The sequence below is a fragment of the Adiantum capillus-veneris genome, chromosome 11, assembly GCF_014529385.1.
Source record: "Adiantum capillus-veneris isolate H3 chromosome 11, ASM1452938v2, whole genome shotgun sequence".
NCBI classification, from domain to species: Eukaryota; Viridiplantae; Streptophyta; class Polypodiopsida; order Polypodiales; family Pteridaceae; genus Adiantum; species Adiantum capillus-veneris.
The window spans coordinates 49,630,117-49,652,048 of record NC_140941.1 but is presented as its reverse complement, the minus strand read 5'-3'; positions in this window follow the sequence as shown (position 1 = coordinate 49,652,048).

The following is a 21,932-nucleotide window of genomic DNA, read 5'->3' as shown; positions in this document are numbered from 1 at the left end:
CAGTAGGCATAGAAGTCATTTCCGAAATCCGTTTGCGTTTTTCCGTAGAAAAACGCAACCGGATTTGACCTACGGCTTGTGTAGTTGGCGTTAATTCAAACCCATTGACCTACGGCTTGCCATACATGCTCTTGACATTGCTTTAAGACTACTTAATGAACTACGGATGGTTTCGGTAGGCATAGAAGCCATTTCCGAAGTCCGTTTGCGTTTTTCCGTAGAAAAACGCAACCGGATTTGACCTACGGCTTGTGTATTTGGCGTTTCTTCTATCCGTTTGACCTACGGCTTGCAATACGCACTCTTGAAATTTCTTTAAGACTACCTAATGGACTACGGATGGTTTCAGTAGGCATAGAAGTCATTCCCGAAATCCGTTTGCATTTTTCCGTAGAAAAACGCAACCGGATTTGACCTATGGCTTGTGTATTTGGCGTTAATTCAAATCCATTGATCTATGGATTGCCATACACGCTCTTGACATTTCTTTAAGACTACTTAACGAACTATGGATGATTTCGGTAGGCATAGAAGCCATTTCCGAAGTTCGTTTGCGTTTTTCCGTAGAGAAACGCAACCGGATTTGACCTACGGCTTGTGTATTTGGCGTTTCTTCTATCCGTTTGACCTACGGCTTGCCATACGTTCTCTTGATATTTCTTTAATACTACCTTATGGACTACGAATGGTTTCAGTAGGCATAGAAGTCATTTCCGAAATCTGTTTGCGTTTTTCCATAGAAAAACGCAACCGGATTTGACCTACGGCTTGTGTATTTGGCGTTAATTCAAACCCATTGACCTACGGCTTGCCATACACGCTCTTGACATTTCTTTAAGACTACTTAAGAAACTACGGATAGTTTCGGTACGCATAGAAGCCATTTCCGAAGTCCGTTTGCGTTTTTTCGTAGAAAAACGCAACCAGATTTGACCTACGGCTTGTGTATTTTGCGTTTCTTCTATCCGTTTGAACTACGGCTTGCCATACATGCTCTTGAGATTGCCTAAAGACTACCTGATCATCTACGGATGGTTTCAGTAGGCATAGAAGCCATTTCCAAAGTCCGTTTGCGTTTTTTCGTAGAAAAACGCAACCGGATTTGACCTACGGCTTGTGTATTTGACGTTTCTTCTGTCCGTTTAACCTACGGCTTGCCATACATGGTCTTGACATTGCCTTAAAACTACTTAATGAATTACAGATGGTTTCGGTAGACGTAGAATCAGTTTCCAAAGTCCGTCTGCGTTTTTTCGTAGAAAAACGCAATCGGATTTGACCTACGGCTTGTGTATTTGGCGTTTCTTCTATCCGTTTGACCTACGGCTTGCCATACGCGTTCTTGACATTGCCTAAAGACTACCTAATGGACTACGGATGGTTTTGGTAGGCATAGAATCAGTTTCCGAAGTCCGTTTGCATTTTTCCGTAGAAAAACGCAACCGGATTTGACCTACGGCTTGTGTATTTGACGTTTCTTCTGTCCGTTTGACCTACGGCTTTCCATACACGCTCTTGACATTGCCTCAAGACTACCTAATGGACTACGGATGGTTTTGGTAGGCATAGAAGCCATTTTCGAAGTCCGTTTGCTTTTTTCCATAGAAAAACGCAACCGGATTTGACCTACGACGTAGAAGCCGTTTATGAAGTCCGTTTGCGTTTTTCGTAGAAAAACTCAACCGGACTTCAAAAATGGCTTGTATTTTGGGCGTCTCTTCTATCCGTTTGACCTACGGCTTGTTATATGCCCCCGCCCAACCTTTTTTGAGGAGGAAGCTTGTCTCTAAGAGCAATGACGGCGCAGTTGTTGCTCCCAAGAGGACTTTCATGTGTAAAGGTGAGATTTGAGCTTCGAATGTATTTTGAGCTGGTCAAATGAATTCAGAGGCTGCATCAGACGATCCAGGTCACTTTGGCTTGACATGCACAACGCCCGGTCAGATTACTGACCATGGAGGAGATTGATGAGGTCCGCCCGCGACAGATGTTGGATCTCCTACGATCCACCTATCCCAGCTAGATGTTTTAGCTGCTTAGTCCACACCCAGCAGTTTAGGATTCCATAATATTTTATTTTGTCATCTTGTTATTCTGACTTTGTATCAGCCTACCACATTGTAACTTTCCGGTCTCATAGGTCACTTTGGCCTTTTGAAGAGTTAATATAACATTTCATTTCATTTCTTTCTTTAATTTTAATTTTTTACGCAAACCATAATTCTCTCTCTCTCTCTCTCTCTCTCTCTCTCTCTCTCTCTCTCTCTCTCTCTCTCTCTCTCTCTCTCTCTCTCTCTCTCTCTCTCTCTCTCTCTCTCTCTCTCTAGTTTTAATTTTCTATGCACATTTTTCTCTCTCTATCTCTCTCTTTAATTTCCTACACGCACACACACTTCTCTCTCTCTCTCTCTCTCTCTCTCTCTCTCTCTCTCTCTCTCTCTCTCTCTCTCTCTCTCTCAACCTTTCCTACACAAACACACACACCGCTCTCTCTCTCTCTCTATCTCTTTCCTACACACACACACACACACACACACGATGTGGAGAGAGAGAGAGGGGGGGGGGGGGGGGGGGGGGGGGGGGGGGGGGGGGAAGAGTTCCATAATACTTGCTGCTGCGTAGGTTTCGGCCAAGATCTGAGAACGCGCACGTTGAGGGCGAAAATGGCCCCTTCGCGCGGGTTCGGCTTTTTTTCCCCCAAATTCTTAGCGTCGATATGTCCGTCGATATGTGCGGCCATAACTGCGTCGATATACACGTGGAAAACTTTACCTTTCTACGCATATATCCACGGGCATATCGACACAGTTATCGACGCACATATCGACGGAGTGTAAGAACGTCGATATGGATGTGGAAAGGCACAGGCGTCGATCTATAGGACGTCGATAACTTTGGGTTATGTTGTAGTGAGAGTGCAGTTGTAATTGAGGATGATGCTACCACTAGCAAAGGATCCCAGACTTAGATGTCGATAAGAGCTCAGGTAATTGTTCTCAGAAATGTCTTCCAACTTGTAAGGATTACTAGGAAGATGATGCAGTAAGAGAATCAAGTCATTCTCAATTTCCTTAAGTTTGTACCTGACTCTCTAGTCATGTTAAATGCTTTACCTATCTACTAAGGAATTAGAGTTGCCCATTTTTTCCCCAGCACTGTATGCTTAGTTTCAGAACCGGTTGATCAGTCGACATATCTCAAAATTACAGATGAGATTCGTGACTGGTATGAGAGAGCCACTATTGACTGGAGAGCTTGGAAATCAGTAGTAGAGATGGCACTTTAGAAAGACACTGTAAGTGATTTACGAGCTGCCATCTAGCACTTCAAGCTTTGCATGGGTCAATGGCGAGTCCAGCTCCGAGGACTGACAAAGATCACAAATCAGCTCCTTCAATTAATGGTGGAATCTTCCAACAAAAAAATACATCACTGATAAGGAAGCCTTAGGCCCATAGTGTAGAGAGATGGATGAAATCCTTTTTGAAGCCATAGTCAAGACTAATGAGCCGCTCTCACAAGCATGGATACACACTACCTCGCATTGCCATAAGCTGGCCAGAGCCCATCTCACTAAAGGCAAAAAAACCTTGTATGACCCTGATACCAAAGCATACAACCCTCTCATGCCCTATGAACATGAGATGACTACAGCAAGGAAGGATTAGCTTGAACAAGAGGCCATTTATAGACTCATCCAGAAGGAAAATGCTGGTATTGGTCCTTCTGAGGCACCAAAGAGGAAAGGCAAGAGGAAGCAAGTTCAGTGGAGGGATACTTGGTAGTCCACTTTCTAATATCAAAATCTGGAGGTGGATTTTTTAGATACACATCAAGAATGACCGTAAGGATGTAGATGTAGCAGGCAAGAGCAGTTCCTTAGGAATTACCAGCAGTGGGAACAAGTCCTTAAGAATTACCAATGATAACTTCCAAAAGTATCCAACAGGCAATAACTATAGTAGTTACTGTGGTAACTCTACACAATCCTGTAAATAGAACCCATTACACATTCTACGGGATTCGTTGGTTGGTTATCATGTATTGTTGTTATCTATGAAGTTCTTGTATTAATCTTGGGAACCTTTTGGGCTTGGAGCCATTTGCATTTTAATGCTTAGCTTGTACTTTCTATATTATGCATAATGACCTGAATATACATTATCAGTTCCAATGTTCCAGTCTTCAGTCTTTCTAGTTTAGTACTCTTTCTAGTTCATTACTCTATCTTAGTTTAGTTCTTTGTTCGATTTAGTACTTTGATTCCAATTGTCTGGAATGATATGCACCATCTGAATTCTCTGAACTCACAACTAGCTCTACACTCCAACACTCGAATAGCTGCCTAAAGAGACCAGCTCATTCCATTCTACAGGAAGAGTAATGTTTCCATCTTCTCCTTCATAGTATTCTCCAACTTTGTTCAACGGTATCGGCCTCGTCTTAAGGTGAGGATTTTTTAGTTCCCGGATTCCCTCTTGAATTGTGTCAATGGGTCCTTTACTCCAAACTTTTCCAGACAATCCCCTACCATAGTCCACATGTTAGGTCAAATACATAATAGCTCAGCTAAAGTTATTGTACAAGTCATCGGTGTCGACAAAATGTCTATTAGACCCTTAGAGTCAATGACCTTCTTGGAAGAGAGTTGTTGTGATGGGACTGCAACAACATCTGATTTGGCCTCATGTTCTCCCATATAGGATGGTAATGTTCTTAGAGAGTGGGGTTGGCTGTCTATTGATGGAACAAACCCTTGGTCTCCCCAATACAGTTTCATCTCCAAGTTTATTTGAGATCCTGTCTCAAATTCCTCTACTGATGGAAGAAACACTCCTCTTCCATCACTGATCTAGTTTACGCATTTTCTTAGCTTACTAGCTTCATTGGCCTCTCTGACCTATTTCAATAATTTGTCAAGGCCATCTATTTCTCTACACTCCTTTGGTAATTACCTAAGTGGAAGCCTTTGGAAGAGTCATCCATGGTATTCAATACTATCTTTGGTTTTGGTGTTGGGTTTTCAAGTTTTGCTCGATGCTTCTGACTAGAATCTGGCTCTATTTTCTCTTGGTCTGGTTGGATCATTGGTGCTGGTGGGACAATTATCACATCTTCAGGTTTCCCAACTAGAGGTTCTAGTAAGGCTTGGGTTGTTTGAATCATTTTCGGACACACCTCAAGCCTTTGCTTCTCTAGATTTGCATATGGATATACCATCCACCTTGGTTCTTGAGTTTGATTGTTTTTTAGCCTTGCATCATAGGCTTTAACGAGGGCGTATAATGGTTTGTTGACCTTTTCTACCAAAACGGGTCCTAGGTTTCTCAACTGTGCCTGGATCTGATACTACCTCAAGGATTTCCTTTTCTTTGTTCGTCTCCACTTTGAGTCTCCTCAATGTTTCTCTTGTTTGTTTCAGTTTTACGACTAAGGAAGCATATTCACGTTCCTTCCTAGCTTTCCTAGATTTCCACGAGTTTTGTTGACTTTTTTGTTCAATTCTAGGTGCATTGGTTTTTGGTTCTTCAAGGAGGGATAGAATTGTCTAGCTCATACACCAACACAGGAGTCAAGTATGGAAGGGTTGCTCTATCTGGTTTTCGCAGCACCATCCTACCCTTCACATGACTCTTCAGAAGATTTTTCTATAGACGTTGGAGCGGGTCACACTTTACTACTAGTAAAGCTGACTCACTGCTTTGCTGACTTGAAGGAATGGAATATACTTTATCTTTTCCTTTGTCAGTCTTCTCTACTGGCACTGACTACTTAGTAGGCTGGGCTTCTGGAGGCACAGTGGAAGATGTTGGTTCGCCAAATCTTTTGTGCAAATCCTTTAGTACCTCAGATCTTTGAGCCAAACTGGTCCTAGATTTTTTAGGGATACTGGTATTAGTAGCTTCATCAGTTCTTTTCAGACCCACAGCCACCAATTGTTGGCATGTATGTGTATCCTAGTATGGTTCTTCTTCATCAAAAGATATTATAACCTTTTTAGATGGTGCACCAGGTGATGTTGCCGAGGCTTGTTTGACTTTTTGATGAGGATCTGGACCTTGACCTCAATAGAGAAATTGTCAAACATACCAAGCTTTGAACAGATTTTGTGATTTTATCTTGGCAGTTTGCTGCAACACACTAGTAGCCAAACATTGACTGAGATTATAGGAGAATGAGGGTACAGTATCTTTCTCAGTAGCATGGCAAAGAGCTGTTTAGAGACGTAGGTGGGATTGTTGTTCAGACTGATGGCTTTAGCAATAAAACCTATACTAAAGGGCATTCCAATGTGACCCCTTGGCCACCAGCTTTCCTCTTCTTTCTGGCTTGTGCATCTTCCTTCAGTACTGTACTGACTTGCTCTGGTGTAGCTGGACAAGGTTGCTTCTCATGAGGTAGTCGGAAAGCATAAGAGATTTCACAAGTTTTGACTTGCAATTGGACTCCATTGACTGTAGCAGTACCATGGTCAGCATCAAATGTATCTAGCACATGCTTAATGATTTCTACATCAAAATTGAGTTATGTGGCCTCAACCACTACCTGCAAATCCCAAAGCTCTAGGAGCATTACTGCTTGGTCTGTGAATACATATTTGTGAACCACTTCTATTAATAACTAGATGTACCCCTCAATGTGTCTTAGTTTGACTTTCAAACTATGTGCTCGTTCCGCCAGCACTCTAGCTACTCATCCAATTTTGACCCATCTAAATTACTCATAAAACATAGTTATAAAGCTGTGTTAGGTTCTCCGTGTAAATTTGCATCTATACAAATTCGTTATAGCTTTCATCCCTCAATAAATGAACTATAATCACAAAATAAGCAATTGATACAAAGCAGTGTTAGTTCTTGCATGTAACTTTGTGGCTATTGATTCACAAGTTCAAGGGAAGACTCTTTTGGGAAGACATGATTTTGAAACACAAAAAAATCCTCTCATTTTCCCCATTTCTCACTTCCCCCCCCCCCCCCCCCAAATATGATACCACCTCCCTTATTTTTAAGCTTGGGAGATAAATTATTGGGCACCGGCCCCTAACTTATACTCGTATGTAACTTGTCCAAAAAAAACCATTTCCTACACTTACGTGGTGCAGTAAGTTTCCCATGGTGAATCCCCCGAGAGTCCATGCCATGCTCCACTACTAGTCAAGGATTGGGAATAATAAACTCCATTGGCACGACTACTTCTATTCCATATACCATTCGGAACGGTGTCATTCCAGTGGGTGGTAACCTTATAAGTTGTTTGGTATGCCCATAAAGCAGTCTGAAGTTTAGCATCCCACTGGTGTGGCTCCTTTTCAACTATCTTTGTCAAAATATTCTTAATGATTTTATTACTACTCTTTGCTTAACCATTGCATTGGGGATAATTGTCACAAGAACAGAACAATAGAAATAGACAGCAAAAGATAGAGAAAGAGATCTTTGTATTGATGGATTTTGCAGAGTTTTGATACAACAGAGGAGCAATAAAATATATGGGCGCACTCCGTTGTACGGAGCTCGAACCTCCCGACCACCCCCGAGCTTCAGTTCGCTTCCATGCAGCACTCGCACTCGCACTCGCAGAAGAAGAGATCGGTGAATGATCCCCAAAACGCACCACCCGTCCTTCTATTCTGATTTTTCCTCCAAAAGCATGCGACCTCTCAAAATAGCCGCTTTTCTATTTTTGGCGTTCGATCGACTCGACTTGCGCGCCAAGTATACCTGCGAGAATAAGGTAAGAACGGGATCGCGAAGCGATCCGTAAAGGTTAGATTTTTAAAATTTTTAGTTGTCTTCAACTAAACATAACTCCCAAACGGAGCCAAAACAGCCCAAGTCCGTCTCACACAATCTTGTTGCCCTCGTTGTGCTCTTCGACGACTATGTGATGGAAAATTTCCATAGCCTTCTCTGATTTTTTGAAAATAAACCTGCAAAACAGCATTTTCTACAAAAATGATGCAAAAACAGCAAATCCCACTTTTTTCTTTATCTTTCGCCCTCAACGAGCGTCAAAACATCAAAATCTCTACAGACTCAGAGAACCAAAGTTGTTCCTTATAGCACAGGCTTCAATCGCTTCATACAACACTTTTCCAAAATCCCACGTTAACACCTTCAAAAATGCCCCAGAAAGTGTCTTCCGGATCAAAAAAATTTATTGGACGAAAACAACCCAGACATCCTACTACACAGTGGACTAACTTTAAAACGACCAAAACTTCCTAGAAAAACAAAATTTATTGCTAAAACACCTCAAAATCAAGTCCTGTTACAATAATATGGAGTGGATTTTTTGTGTTTGACTCAAAGCATGTCCATCAATATTTTCATAATATCATTAATGAAATGTGTACCCTCGTCAGATATAATTTCAATAGGGCAACCATACCGATAGATGATATTTTTAAAAATGCAAACAGCATTAGATTTAGCAGTATTATTCGGAAGAGCCTTGGCCTCCACTCATTTGCTAACATAATAGGTAGCCATTAAAATGTATCAATTATTTCTGGGAGTGACTTTCTTAAATGGACCCAAAAATCTAGACCCCATTAAATACCCCCAAAGGTTGTACTGGAGTGAGAGAAGTCATATTTGTTGCTGCTGTAGGTCTTTACATACTTTGGCATGCATCACAAGTTTGCAAAATGCCCTGACATCAGCTATCATAGTTTGCCACCATAGTCTTGCTTGCAATATCTTCTTTTAAGTGATGTCAGTAGAAAAATGGCCTCTTGAATCACCACTATGGGCTTCAGTAATAACCTGCATTCTGCCATGCATCGGTACACATCTTCGGAGAACACCACCCACACCCAACCTATACAGCAAACCCCCAATAAGTGTAAACTTCAAACTTTTGACAATCAATGCCTTCTTCTGATTCTAAGACCAAGTGTCTCGGAGTCCCCCTTTCTGAAGAAAATCATATACTTCCTGCCATCTTGGATCTGGTTTTTCTTTAGCTGAAGCTTGGAATAACTTGGCATCCATTGGCTCATCTCTCAAGGATATGTCGGAATAACCTTCAGCGCTTCTGGACAGAAAGTCAACGCCATAATGTGTCTTATCGGGTTTGTGGAAAATGCAAAATTTAAACTTCATCAGGAACATCATCCATCAAATCAGTCTGCCCTGAATAATGACTTTGTTGATCAAAAACAATATTCCTCATGATCCACATAAACATGAAACAGTTTTCCCAGTAGATAGTGCCTAAACTTAGTTGCATTGAACACCATTCCTAGTGCTTCTCTTTCCGTAGTGATGTATCCTTGTTCAACAATATTGAACCTGCAAAAACTGGAAAAGTAAACTCAGTAGATCGGTCTTTCTATCAGGTTGGGTCAGTATAGCTCCCATTTCCAGTCTCAAAGCATCCACTTGGACATGAAAAATAACATCCCAATTCGGGTGTCGAAGGACTGTTTTGCTGATAATTTCATTTTTCAGACACTGGTGGTCCAGATAACTTATTGCTTTTCTCAATGAGCTCATATAAAGGTAGGGCCTTGGGTTGGAAACATATGAATGAACCTTTTGTAGCTTGTTGGAAACATTTCACCTTATCATTGGTCATCTCAATACCATTCTGGGACACAATATGTCCTAGAAGCTGACCTTTACAGATTATGAAGACTGATTTCAATGGATCCATGAAGATGGCTAGAAACTTGTGTAGGAATTCACTGAATATTTTATCATACAACGTTGAAATGTTGCCAAAGCATTGCATAGACCAAATGGCATTCCTAGATACATAAATGCTCCCATTTAGTGATAAATGTAGTCTTGGCTCTATCTTCAAGTGCTATCTTCAACTGGTTATAGCCACTATATCCATCCATAAAGCTATACATTTCATGGCCTATGATTTCATCCAAATCATATATGTGAATGGTAATGGGAATGGATCTTTAATAGTCTGGGCATTCAGTTTTTTGTCGTCCACACAAACCCTTAACTTCCCATTCTTCTTCGGAACCACCACTATCAAAAATAACCAGTCACTATTGTCCACTTCAATAAATGAATCTTGCTTTAAGAAATTTTTCTATCTACTCCTTGACTTTCTTGGCATAATTAGGATTCATTCTTTATTGGTGTAGCTATACTGGTCTGGCATCTGGTTTCAGTTGTATTTTTTATGTTGACAAACCTCTAGATCTACACCTTTTTTATCAAGTGTGTTCCCAAGCGAGCACATCTTTATACTTCTGGAAAAGAGCCTTTGCTTTCTCCTTCACCTCTAAGTTCGGGTGTTTTTTTATTTTGAACATTTGGGGTTTGTCTTATGAACCAAGGTTCCATTCTTCTACCTTTTGGTCATCTGGAAGTACCAATTTGGGCCACCTCCCTTCCATTTAGCCAATGACTCTGCTTCTGTTTTAGTACGGATTCTAGTTGCATAATCTTTGAATGGGTTTCCTAATTCCAGAGTTGCACCTTTGACTTCAGTACCTTCCTTTTCCATCTCAGTGCCTTCTTGACTATTGTCTATCGTTGATCTGAAATCAAATTTGTCCGATTTAGATTCAGACTAGTTCATTGTTCGATCATCTAACTGGACTGTCCTTTCTCCAGCATGCAATTCAGTGAACTGGTCTGGGAAATGTCTCTTCTGTTTGTTAGCTTGCACCTTATCCATCAATACTGCATTTAGATCAATCTCTGCTAACGGATATATATTCATTGCTACAAGCATTCTCTCTATCTTCCTAGCATTGTACTTCTTACATAATTCTTCACCTTTTGGTATTCTCAGTTTGAATTTGAATCCGCCTACTAGCTCCCTAAATAGTGACCGTCTAATTTGCATAATCATGAATGGCTCCTGTAGTTCTAAGCCAAGGTCGTCACAGTAGCATTCCATATTGTTAACTGAGTCAATGTCAGTTAACAGAAGCTACTAAAGATCAAAGCCTTATGAATGCACATAGAAGATGAATATGAAGAAGCAGTGAAGATTAGAGTTACACACTTTTCACATTTTTCCAAAATGGCCATGTATTGTAATTTCCCGATTTATTTAGCCATTGTGATAATTGTAACATGTTGCAGGATCAATAAGAGTTCCAAGATGTAGATCATAGGTCACTTAGTGTACCTGGGTTGCAGATACAACAAGTGTGGAGTCTCAAAGGTCTTGCGCGCCGGACATTACACATTTTAGACCTTGGCTAAGGTATAAAAGCCAACTTTGTAAAGATTTTATGAAGTTTTTGGATAAGAAATACACAGCGTGAGCTAACGACGCTCACTTCTCTCCCTCTCACGCTTCCTACTCCCTCTCTGGTTGTCACATGGGATTGCGTTTGTTACATTGCAACCGCAGGTAAGAGCTCTATGCATTGACGTAAGTAGTTCACAGTAGTTTGTAGCTTTTGGCGTCGTCGACCCGCGGCTTTGTTTCATCATAACGAGAAATTTACACTTTTAAATCGAAAACTAAGCATAGGCGGGGTATTCGGGCATCATTGCTAATCATTTAGATGCATTTTGGGTCGAAAACGACTAGGTCAAAAATCCACTGCTATTAAAAATCACAATTTTGGAACTTGACTTAAAGTGGGGTTTGAGACCATAAGCATGTGTGCTTAGGTCTTATAAACTTGTCCTAGAAGTTTCGTTATGTTTGGATGTCATTTGATGTTGTAAGGGATGTGATTTGTTTGTCGATGAGCGATTGGCTTTTGGTGATTTCAATCACTTGAGTGTAGCTTGAGTTAGATGCAAGTTGTTAGTTGTTTTCCGAGAGATTGACAATCTCTTGTAGCCTCTATGCACTAGTTGAGTTAGCTTCGTTCAATGGTTTGACAAATTAATCATGGTTCTCGCTAATACTGCAATAAGATAGGATGGTGAGGTTAGACATGCGTCCCACATTTGGCGCCGTTGTCGTGGACGAATAGAACTAAACTAGGGAAAACACGATCATATTGTATAAGTGTCCATTAACTTCCTCTAGGTTCACCTAGAGTAAAACTTTCTTTTTAGAAACCGCATAGCTTAAGATTGTCGTCTTTTGCTGTGTAGAGGTAGCTTGGAGGTAAGTTGTACTTGCCGAGTGCCTTTAGGATTGTAGGATTGTAAAGATAGAGTAGGATTTGGAGGATGATTGAGAGATGAAACAAGTCTTAAGATCAATGCTCAAGAGACCATAAAAAACAAGAAAATGAGTGTTTGTGGACACTTTCCACAACCCCATTGCATGAGAATTTAGGAGTAGGATAAGTAGGATGCGTTTTGGATTTCAGAACATTGCTCACTCCAAACGAATCATCTGTGAGTTGTTTATGTGAAGTTGCAGAGTTTCAGGTCTACGGCTAGAAATAGCACGAAGAGACCTTAAACCAGTCAATCCAACTGGACAATAAGCTTCAAAGTTGTATGAACCAGTGGGTAAGCTCAAGGATACTTTGAGGTAAAATCTTCAAGAGTTTGCCAAAACTCAGATTATTTACTTTTTCTTGACATTTTAAGCTAAATTAAGTTTTTACTTGATTTATAGGCTCAAAATAGATCATGAAAAGACTGTCCAATGAAAAAGTTCAAAAAAGTGTCAATTTTGGGCCTAAAGTTAATAATCGTGATTATTAACTTTCAGCTCATATTTGACCAAGGTTCATACCATTGACTCATTACATGCGTACAAACAAATTTTGTAAAGGCACAAAAGATTTGGATCACCAAACTGGCAAAAAACGGGGTAAAAACTAAAGTTTGTACTGACTTTTTGAGTCTTGAGTATAAATTGGAAAAAAAAGTTGTCCAAACTTTATGAAATCAGATTCATAGGCTTATATTGATGTGATAAACCTGTGTACATGATCACTTGATCAAAAAGATGAAAAAATTTATCAGTGTAAATAATCGCGATTATTTGCATCTGTCCCATTTTTCAACTTTTTTGACCAAGTCGGCATACCACTAGTTTTACCATGTTGTAATAAGCCCACAAACCAAATTTGGTAAGATTTGGATCATTGGATTGAAAATTGTGAGCAATTTTGCAAAGTCAGTCTGAGGACAGAAAATTGATGATCATTTGACCAAAACTTGTCCAACCTTGATGAAACATGGCTAGAGACCTTAACTTGAGGTGCTTAACATATATGTGTCAAGATTGGAACAAAAACTTGCAAAATTTTAGTAGAAGTAAATAATCGCGATTATTTATATCTGCTCCAAAATTTGACAATCTTGCATATTTGGGCATACCACAAAGTCAAGCACATCAAGTAGACCTCACAAATCCATTTTGGTGAAATTTGGATCACAAAAGTGATACTTAAGCCAGATTCTTGAAATCAGAGTCTGCGGACACGAAAAAGTTGATAAACTTAATGAATCTTGTCCAAATTAAGTTTTAACATGATTCATAGGCTCAAAATAGATCATAAAAAGACTGTTTAGGAAAAAAGTTGAAAAAATTATTCATTTTAGGTCAAAAGTTAATAATCACGATTATTAACTTTTGGCTCAAAACTCATCAAGGTTGATACCAGAGACTCTATGCATGATTGCAAACATCTTTTGTGAAGGCTCATAGAGTTTGGATCACAAAACAGGCTTAAAACTTGGTAAAAACTGAAATTTGTACTGATTGTCGAGAAATTGAGTCTGACTTGATGAATCTTGTTTAAATTAAGTTTTAACTTGATTCATAGGCTCAAAATAGATCATAAAAAGATTGTTTAGGAAAAAAGTTGAAAATTTTGCTCATTTTAGGTCAAAAGTTAATAATTACGATTATTAACTTTTGGGTCAAAACTGATCAAGGTTGATACCATAGACTCTAAGCATGATTGCAAACATCTTTTGTGAAGGCTCATGAAGTTTGGATCACAAATCATACCAAAACCTTAATAAAAACTAAAATCTGTAGAACTTGAGTGTGACTTGGTAAATCTTGTTCAAATTCAGTGAAACTTGACTCATAGGCTTATATTGATGTGTTAAACATGTGTATATGCTCAGATGACCAAAAATTACCAAAAGTAAATAATCGCGATTTATTTTTTTTTAAAGTTCACCAAAAAAAACTATAGTAAATAATCGTGATTATTTACATTTGCTCCAGAATTGAGAAATTTTGCACAACTGAGTATACCACAGGGTCAAGCATATCAAGTAGTCTTCACAAATAAAATTTGGTGAAATTTGGATCACAAAATTGAGACTTAAGCCAGATTCTTGGAATCAGAGTCTGCAGACACGAAACACTTCAAATCTTGATCAAACTCAACCAAACTTGTCCAGAGACCACAACAAGGTAATTACTTGGCAAAACAAGCCTAAAAAGTGTAGAAACTGAAAAAAGTAAATAATCAGGATTATTTACTTTTGAGCCCCAGAAATAAGATTTTGGACTTTGGAGCTTGTATAGTGTTAGAACAACATAATACAAGGCCACTTGCCAAGTTTGGGTTCCATCGGATCCAAATTGGTACCTGTTAACTCAGTTCAAGTTGCAGATTAGTCCTTTAGCTCCTTACAAGAATAGAATTTGGAAATCTCAATTGCTGACTCACTTAACTGAGATTGAAGAACCAGGTTGCAAGCAAAGAATTGGGAGCTTGACAAGAGCAGAATTCAAGTCAAGTGAGAAAAATGGATAACAATCTAATCTGCAGGTTAGGTTATTCAAGGCCTAGATTTTCATCATTCCAAAGGCTGCAATCAATTCTGACACTTTCGAGCTAGAGTTAATCAACTCTTGTGAGTCTAAGAGAAATCAACTATCCGAAGTACTTAGGCAAAATCAGTCTTATCAAATCCGAGCAGGATTTTTTTTTTTAAAAAAAAAATTCTAATCAATACCTAAATCTGCTAGGAGACGGTTTTTTCAGAACAAGCCGACATGGACTCATCTTGAGCTGAGAATTCAAGTACAGCAGAGTAAGTTAGTCACAGTGGCAACACATGTACAAGTACAACAGACCAGATTTTGCAGCTATATGGGTACAATGGAGATAAAGTCTCATATGCAGATTCCGAAGGCCATAGATACTTGATGAGCAGCAAAAGCACCACAGAAACCAAGATCTTGTTGATCAGAGTAAAGCCGGATTCAAAGAACTCCCAGATGTTCATTGACTTCAGTGGAGCCAGGTATTGCAAGCTCAAAGACGAAGTGCAAATAGAAGTGCAAAAAATCAATCCGAGTGTTTATCTAGAAACCTGCACAAGTCCGCAAAACATACATTTAGTGCATATGCAATCAGGGTCATTGTACATGGATTACAGTAGTCAGATCTATAGTCGAGAGCCAGAATTGAAAGATCCAACACATCAGCCCCCAATAGAAGCAAATCTAATTGGAAAACCAAGCCAAAGAAGTTACAAAGGTCTAGCTCACTGTTCTAAAAGAAGATTCCAACAACTTGGTAAACATAGAAGCAGAAACTTATCAGGTAGAGCTTGACATGATAGAACCGATTGAACTACCACCAGTCATGGTGTATTTCTCACATTGTGGACGAAAAGGTGGACATTTTTCTAAAGATTGTCCAAGAAATCCAGACAACAAGGATACATCAATTGCCAAGCAAGGCACGGGGCAAATTGGAAAGGCGAATCTCAATGTAAGTGCATTTAACTCGTCACTTTTGATGCAATCGGATGATTCTGCATTACCATTAGAAGCATCAATGAAAGCATTGCAAGTTCAAAATCAGCATAAAGATGCACAGGCATCTAAAAAGCTTAAAATTGAACAACAAATTCTTGCATGAATTTAGTCAAGGTGTCGAGATATCACCGAAGGTTGAAAAAACTATTAAATTTGCAAATGATTTTGCATCCACTGTCACAAGTGTGAAATCATTCACGAGTCTAAGGGACACATCAAACAGAATGATGTTAGCTTTGTATGGTACACATAATTCATATGCACACTATGTAGACCAAAAAGGGCAACTATAAAAAAAGGATCAACCAGTGTTTGAACGGCCACATACCAGCTCATAGAAGTGCGTCCAGTGATAGATCAGAAAGGATGGTTCATTTCAGAGGAAATAATATATTATAGCCCATCATCTCTAGAGCTAAAGGATATTACCGAAGCGAACCCAGAAATCTGTTCAGAGCCAAATTCTCCTCCATTAGGAATCTAGCTTCAATGTTGTGACTAAACGAGCATATACTTCGACCAAAACAGTTGTAGATATAGACAAGCTTCTAGCATCTATGATGCCTTGGGTCCTGAAACTACAGAAGCTCATATCATAGGAGACCCATGGGATAGACAATATCAGGGCAAAGATAATGCTATCTACAGCTTGACTTGGGGAATAATTTGTCATGTTTCACGGACATACATAGGAAACTATGCAGAAGGTTTACAGATTCCAAACATCAACAGTGCTACCCAAAGTGTACCTTCACAATTCCAAAAGGTGAGACTCAACCAGAGCCAAACAATTTTGAGCTCTCACAATGAAGAAGGCTATAGTGATCACCCTAGGAAGGGGGGAGCTGCAAATTCATCAAGCTCAGCTCTAGTACCAGAAAATGCTACACCAGTTAGAAGCCCAAGAACTTCTAGCCAGCAGACTCCTTCAAAGCAAAAACCATTGGAAGATCATATGGTTGTTGGAAGTTTTCCATTGACCCAGAAGCCATCAAAATCTGCAGAAAAATTCTTCTATGAAGATCATCAGGGACAAAAGTTTCAGTTGATCTCCACGAGTCAAAGCCAAAAGCCGAGAAATCCCATAGTGCTCAAGCAATTGCATGATACCAAGATCGCATATGCATATCGAGATGCAAATGGCAATGACTCTCAGCAGGTTCATGACCTTGTACAAGCCCCTACGGATGCTAAACCTGAAGTCAAGGACTATCTGAAGATGATGCAAAAACTCAAGTTGCCAGAATAGGTGACAGAAAATTCAAAATCAATGAGAGCTAAAGGAAAGAAGGCTACACAAAGGTCACCACCAAAATTTCCTCTAAAAAAACATATTCTGTCAAACAATACAATGGACCTTTTAAGATTAAACGTTACTCAAATGCAGGAGGACAATGCTCAACAATTGCAAAAAGGTGCAATATTACAGCAAATGGAGTCAACATCCATTGAAACAGGTGATCAAAGCAAAGAAAATGTAGATAAAGTTCAACCAAAGGATGTTGCCATAGCAAAAGATGTCAAATCAGACACAAATCTTGAAATGATCAAGTGCAAGATCACCGGTGAAAACGAAGAAAAACTGTCAAGAGAAGTAAAGCTAGATTTTCAGCTAGATAAGAACCTCATGTCCTTTCGCACTTGGAAAAGATGTGGCCAACCACAGCTGGAAGATGCTCTTGACTCCGTGAGCATATCAGGAAACAAACGAGCAGAATGCGGGGTAATCATCTCCACTACCATTGAAGTAGGTTCACAGATCATCATAGCTCAATTCCTCGTGATCACAGCAAAGAATATGCCAAACAGCATCATATTGGGAATGCCAATGGCTCAGAAGATGTCAGAGATACAGAATTCAAACAGGATGCAGTCTTCAAAGACAACAAAAAATGAAGAGCAAGATTGGTCACCCGCGGACGACAGCACAAAGTCCTCAAATACAATTCAAATTCAATATCTTAATGAAGATTATTCATCTCCATCAAACCGAACTTCAGAAGAGCTAGAAGCAGATCAAGCAACAACAAGTGCAAATCAAATAGAGCGAAGGGAAACCACAATAGCTATTGAGAAAATAATGCCACCAGAGCCAAAAGTTAAGAAGAATGAGGTTGCAAACAACCAGGAAGAAATAGGAAGTCCAAAGATCAATCAGACAGTGCCAGTCAAATCAGTTGATGCAAGCCAGATTGGAACACAAAGTCTCGAGTTACTCTCCATAGAGACACAATCAGATCAAGATGAGACCATGGAAAAATAAAAACCAATACAAATATCTTCAATAGAACCAACAATGAGAATAGCTATGGTTCTCAGCAATACAAAAGGACAAGTGTCAGATGCAATGCTCTACTAGATAAAGAAGCAAAATACAATATGGTTGCAGACAACATCCAAAGGATCCTCCAGATCACTCCATGTAAACATGATAGCAAACCAATGCGAGGTTTGCATACAAGTAAAAAAGAAATGGTTGCTACCCTTAGCATCCAAAATCATGAAGAGCAGGTGAAGTTTCAGGTGAAGCCTTCAAAGGAAATGCTTGGAGATGTCATCCTTGGACATCAGTGGGGCTAGACCAACACAAGGCCTACAAAGAAGATAAAATGTTAATTCTTTCTTTTCCAAGAGAAAGCAAACAACATTTACAGGTACGTCAATGCTGGAATCAAAGTTGCAAAAGTCACAAGAATCAAAGACAAATTTTGTAGAGAAAGGTAAAGCTAAAGTGGAACTTCCACCGATTAGCAAAGAAGGTGTGACAGCATATGCCTCTACATCAAAGAACCCTCATGGATCAGCTTCTTCAAGCAAGTCAGGCTTTCAAAACTTCAAGTCAATTGCTGACCCAACGGAAACCTCAAAGGGGACACCTAGAAAAGCAAAGGTATATCAACCAGAGTACTCAAGAAAACAAACGAAAGTAAAGCAAGTGTTTGTTCTGAGTAGTTTAGTCAAAGTCAATGATCCATTATAGATTAAGGACGAAAAATCAACACAAAAAGACAAACACATGGGATGGATAGCATCACAATGGAGCTTAAAAGCACAAGAGTACTATGAAGGTAACAGACACATATGGGTGCCAAAACCGCAGGTTAGGGCATATGAAGTAACTTCAAGTCCCTCCCAAGAAAGAAGGCCCACAAGGTATCAACCTCGACAATATCCTAGGATACCTAAGAAGCAGTTATACAACAAAACAACATTGAAAGATGCTAAAATCAACCACAACTCTCAAGAGGATACAGAACAAAGACGGATCTCAAAGGATCTTTCTCTCAGACAAGGATTTTATACAAGGTATACAAAGATTTGGCTACCAGTCAACCACCGGCCAATTGCAACTACACCAGACCTGCAGGAAGATCTAAAAAACTCAACAAGACCTAGAGCAAGGCAAAGTCAACAAAGGAGTTACAAATGTCATCCAGAGATTTGGATTCCTAAGTCTTCCAATGCTCCTAGTCAAAATCCAAATTCCGACAGTGAACAAAGGCCTACAACAACATCAAAGACTCCTATCAACCGGTCTATTTGGAAAATCAAACAGATAATGGAGTCTTCACAATCAAAGAAGGACAACCCAACCAATGAGAATGTAGATTCAAAGATGATAAAATAGGTATGGCAAAAGAAACCTTCAATGCCAACTTGGTCCTTCACTAATCCTCTTTTTGAGGATTCAAGCTTACTTTTACCTGAAGCAATGTTTGTAGTAAGAACAAGAACGTTAAAAGTCAAGTCGCCAAGGTGCAAAAAACACTGTTTGGCATAGTCAGAGTCGAGCTGCTGAGCCACAAAATGAGCAAAGCATTAGTCCCAAAGCTTCAAGTCATATTAAATCTGTGCTAAGAGTCGTAGTTACTAGGCTTATGCTCAAGCTGGAAGATGAGCATATCAAAGTCATGTTGCTCATGCTGGATGAGATGAGCATAAGAGTCGAAGTCTATTAACTTACAAATGGTGGAGTGTCGTTGAGTTCAACACTCACGCACAGTGCACAGTAAGATGAGAGCACATTTCCTCGTCCAATGAAAACCATTCTTAAAGGGGTGCTAGCTTGCAAAGCCATGTCATCTGCTTTTATGGCTACACCATCTTTCTGAATTACCCCTCAAAATCATTCTGGCACAGCATATTGTTTTCCATGCATTTTTGTGTATGCATAAATAGGATGTCCCACCATTGGACATATGCATTAGACACTCTTTTTTGCTTCCACCTATGCACCTTGAGTGGACTACAACAGGCAAACCAATGTTCCATCATTCTACCCTTTCATATTTGTTGCCTTTTTAATTCCATATCTATGAGAAATTATTTCCTTCAGTACTTAATTAATATTTCCCATGCTAATAAGTACTCCAATAATGCTCGTATCCCAAAGGCACTTTTTTCCCACTGGGTTTTTTCCCTTTGGTCATCCAGGTTATAGACCCTAATTTAGAACCTCATCATTCTACTTCTCTTGTACATACTTTTTATAAATAAACAGAAGCCTCATCATTATGCTATTACAACGGAAAAATCCAACATCATCTCTCACATCAGACATATTCGGATCAATGAAGATGCTGCAGCAAAGTGAAACTCATCAACAAATTCAACAACCAATGAAGACAATCAGCCCATCAACAACCAATCAAAAACCTTCCACAGCCTCCACGGACATTTTTCAACAGTGCCTGAGGACGGGCACTAAAATAGGAAGGGGGGAATGTTAACTGAGTCAACGTCAGTTAACAGAAGATGCTAAAGATCAAAGCCTTATGAATGCACATAGAAGATGAAAATGAAGAAGCAGTGAAGATTGGAGTTACACACTTTTCACATTTTTCCAAAATGGCCATGTATTGTAATTTCCCGATTTATTTAGCCATTGTGATAATTGTAACATGTTACGGGATCAATAAGAGTTCCAAGATGTAGAGCATAGGTCACTTAGTGTACCTGGGTTGCAGATACAATAAGTGTGGAGTCTCAAAGGTCTTGGGCGCCGGACATTACACATTTTAGACCTTGGCTAAGGTATAAAAGCCAACTTTGTAAAGATTTTATCAAGTTTTTGGATAAGAAATACACAGTTTGAGCTAACGGCACTCACTTCTCTCCTTCTCGCGCTTCCTACTCCCTCTCTGGTTGTCACATTGCGATTACGATTTGTTGCATTGCAACCGCAGGTAAGATCTCTACGCATTGAGGTAAGCCGTTCACAGTATTTTGTAGCTTTTGGAGTCGTCGACCCACGGCTTTATTTCATCATAACGAGGAATTTACACTTTTAAATCAAAAACTAAGCATAGGTGGGGTGTTGGGGCATCATTGCTAAGCATTTAGATGCATTCTGGGTCGAAAACGGCTAGGTCAAAAATCCATTGTTGTTAATAATCTCGATTTCGAGACTTGACCTAAAGTGGGGTTTGAGACCATAAGCATGTGTGCTTAGGTCTTATAAACTTGTCCTAGAAGTTTTGTTACGTTTGGATGTCGTTTGATGCTGTAACAAATGTGATTTGTTTGCCAATGAGCGATTGGCTTTTGGTGATATCAGTCACTTGAGTGTAGCTTGAGTTAGATGCGAGTTGTTAGTTGTTTTCCGAGAGATTGACAACCTCTTGTAGCCTCTATGCACTAGTCAAGTCAGATTTGTCCCATGGTTTGACAAATTAATCGTGGTTCTCGCTAATAGTGCAATAAGATAGGATGGTGAGGTTAGACATGCGTCCCACACATATGCTCCTTGGACATATAGCACAAGAAAGCTGGTTTTGAATTTTTTCTTGCCCACATGTATTTGCATGGTTTTTATTAGAACAATAACATGTACTACCCTATGGTCTGCCATTCTCACTTTGAATTGTGATGGCTTCAAATCAATGATGCCCTGTTTCTATCGAAAGTATGTTGACTCGGGCACCTCCATCTAGAATAACACAATATAAAGGTTCCCATTGTTTCCTCAACTTATAATCGACCTAAATAACTAGTACTTCATCATCTCTTACCATTGAGAGGTCTATTTCCCTTGCCTCAACTTCAGCTTTCTTTTTCTATCTGATGAACTTTGCAACTTTTGGTAAAGTTTGTCTGATATCATCCAGCTCCACTGTCAACTTGTGGATGCATTTAGAGACCTTAACATAGATCTCATCTCTCTCCTGCCCAGAACTATTCTCAAAACTAGAGGATTCATGACTATCCTCACAGTTCCATTCAGCTCCTTTCTCTGAGCTGGTCACTTGCTGATATTAGGACTGGCATTGATCCTTCACCAACTCAGTTGCTTT